General features: G+C 44.9%; 1 pseudogene; it reads right to left on the bottom strand.

The window, feature by feature from the left end:
- Nucleotides 1-2,615: 2,615 nt before the first annotated feature.
- Nucleotides 2,616-2,796, bottom strand: LOC119437842 (U2 spliceosomal RNA; annotated as a pseudogene).
- Nucleotides 2,797-3,148: the final 352 nt, after the last annotated feature.

Below are 3,148 nucleotides of genomic sequence, written 5' to 3'. Positions count from 1 at the left end.
GCAAGTACGGCAGCTTGCAGTTGGCCTCAACTTGCCACGCATCTTCTTCGAGTCATCTTGCTGGACTCTGACAAGGCCTTGGACGAACCACATACAGCTGCATGTACGCGCCCCTCTTCGGGATTGTGGGTCGCCGCACCGCACCGCAGGAGACTGCACCGCAGTCTCCGCAGTCTCCTGCTCTTCGGGCGCACACAGCTAGCGCTACGGAGGCTTTTTATGTGTAAATTAAAAAAAAAACGTTTTTGTTATAGCATTTCCCATCGAAATAAAAATTGTTCATTATTGTTGACGCCGTGGTAATATTTTCTGCTCTACGCGGTCGTATGCAAACCAATATTTACATTGTGGTTAAGTGTACTCATGCTGACCAAAGAGTAAGCATAAGTATTTGTAGTAGGACGCGTTGTTATCCTCACTCGGCTTGTTGACAGTTCCTTGGAACAGGTATTTCACTCTTTACAAACAAAGGCAATAGCCGTTCAGTATGACACTTATCCATTCTGAAGGCGCATTCCGAATAAATACTGCTTCCCTAGAAAAGCCATGGTTACGTTGTGAGTATAGGTTAGTAAACCGTGATTATTAAATTACGCGACCTCTCATAAAATGTACGTGCTCATTAAGAAAATGGCTGCGATTACTCATTGCATTCGTGAGTACATATTTTCACCTGTTTCAGGACATCGCTTGGGACATTGGTACACCCGATCAGCGACAACGCTGAGGTAATCATTTGCCTTATCTTTAGTGAACAATTGCGGAAGAGCATCTTTCATCTTTGCCGTGCCCTATTGTGCAGACTAGTTGAGTGTGTCTTTATTCTGTGGCCGCTGCCGCCGGTTAGCTCTGAATTTGGTGGCTGACTACCATCGTTGCTCCTTAGTATTAGCTGTTTGCTACATACTTTGGAGGAGTCGCTCACTACAGCCTGCACTTTGACACAGCCTCTTTTCTCTCGCTGCGGTCGGATACTGATGCAGTTGTCTGTTCATCATGACTACTGCTATACCAAAACTCTGTGTCATTTAAAGCGGCAGCTTTCTTTAGCTACTTGACTCACTTTGGATGATGTGGTGGTTTCTTACTCTACAGGCACAGAGGGTAAGAGGATGTATGGAGGAGGGGGAGTAGGAGACTAGTGGAGAAAGCCCAGGTGCAAAGGCGGAGAGAGCTACCATGTCGTCATTGAAGACACATGCACAGGTCGAGCACATGACGTGCGCCGGATGGCGTTTGGTATTCCGTTTTCGCATATTGTGCGATGCCAAGCAGTTTTTTTTATTGGCGGCGGCGCGGCAGAAGGCGACAGCGACAGAGACTCACATCCCATCTCCTTTATGGCTACTGCTACTCGTGTTTTATCATATCCTTTGTTGCTGACTATCCCTGCGTATTCTCGGAATGACGAGGTATCTTTAATATCATTGTCACATTCATGCATCTACAATTTAGCTAACCGACCGGGCCGTTTTAGAAATGGTTACAAGATACCCAGACCCCAGATACGACCAATGCATCTGAAGTCGGCTAAGAAGACATTGTCTACGAAATGATTAGTAAACGACAACTGCCAGAAACCAGTTTTAAATGTGTGGGGATCGTGTTTTAGTGGCGTTTCGAACTTATATGAACAGGCGGCGGCCTGACAATCATGTTATGACACGCAATATACTGTATACTGGATATATAATTTAGGTTTTATGCAATTTTTAAAAATAGCCTATTGCAGATAACATAATTCCAGTCTTTGAGTTTGATTATCAAAGAGGCAGACATTAACTCCGCGATAAAACTAAATACATATTCAACTAAATAACAAAATTCTCTAATTATCTTCTGAATTGATTACATTGCGGCACTTATTGGAATTTACAAATTGTAGCCGGTGGGTTTGCAAGGCGTGTCCAGTTGGACTGAAATTCTAAGATGAAGCCTCTTTGGAGATATGCGCCATCAAACTCACCGTAAAAATGCACTGTCGTTTCGCCTACCTTTTTTAACCAAACGCGCTTTTATGCACTGGAGTCCAAAAGTAACTGGAACGACCATGTATTTCGTTCCAGACTTTGGGTAATATTATTCGAAACAAGTGTCACCCTGGAAGTTCATTTCAAGTGGATACGTCTTGCAAACTCACCGCTACAATTCGTAATTGCAATATGTACCGGAAAGTAATTAATTCAGAAGTTATTTAGTGAATTTTTGTCCACTAGTAAATATGTGTTTCGATTTCTCGGATTATTACTGTCCGCCTCTTCTAATAATGCCGCTCAAGGGCAAGAATTATGCTATCTTGCAAAGGCCGATATTTAAATATTCCATAAAACTTACAAATGATCACTCCGTATATTTTTCAAAAGTCTTCATTGCCGGTGGCTCGACGAGGCGAAAGTTCTCAGTCCTAAGGTTTCACCACAACAAAAGTACCTGTGGGTTCAGCTCGACAGTATGACTCGTCCTGCTCCTCTTCGATTCGTGCAAACTGTGCTTTCAGAGCAGAAAATAAAGGAACCCTGAGTATTACTCGCTGCAGCAAAAAACACATTTTCTCTGGCTTTTACAGCGAAGCTGCATATGGCTAGTTTCCACTGGATGGAAGCCGTAGACTTCGATCCGCGTGGGCCGATCCCGAAGTTAGTGCGATGCCGGGCCGACCCGAGGCAAAAGTTAAGCGGGCTTCAAGCACTCCGCCAACTTGCAAAAAATAAGTTTAATATCTTGGGTCCAAATGCAACCCATATCAGATATTAAGTTGATCAGAACAGATACTACACGTTGACCCGCGTCGGCCATGTCTACGTTCGATACAAGTGTACGCCATCCCGCGCATTTAAAGTAGTGCAATATTCCCCAATACTATGGTAACCTACCAATCTGAGTGTCTTCTGACTCCTGACGTCATGGTCTAGGTAGACTCCTTTTCTCAGTTCTGCTCTGACTGCGAAATGGGTAGGCCGCGTGTTGTACGGTCTGAGTAGGAACAGCGTGCCTACCAAGAACAACGGCTTGAACAGAAACGGGAATGGGCGCGGCGGCGGAAGGAGACCACCGATGATGAGCGCAAATAGCTAGGCCTAGCCCAAAAGCCAGCCTAGCTAGATGCCCATCATCTGCTGTCTCCCTAGCATTGCGCCTCCCACGCAAG

This window comes from Dermacentor silvarum, chromosome 1 (assembly GCF_013339745.2).
Source record: "Dermacentor silvarum isolate Dsil-2018 chromosome 1, BIME_Dsil_1.4, whole genome shotgun sequence".
Lineage (NCBI taxonomy): Eukaryota > Metazoa > Arthropoda > Arachnida > Ixodida > Ixodidae > Dermacentor > Dermacentor silvarum.
Note: the sequence above shows the minus strand (reverse complement) of the source record. Positions and strands in the feature narration are given on the sequence as shown.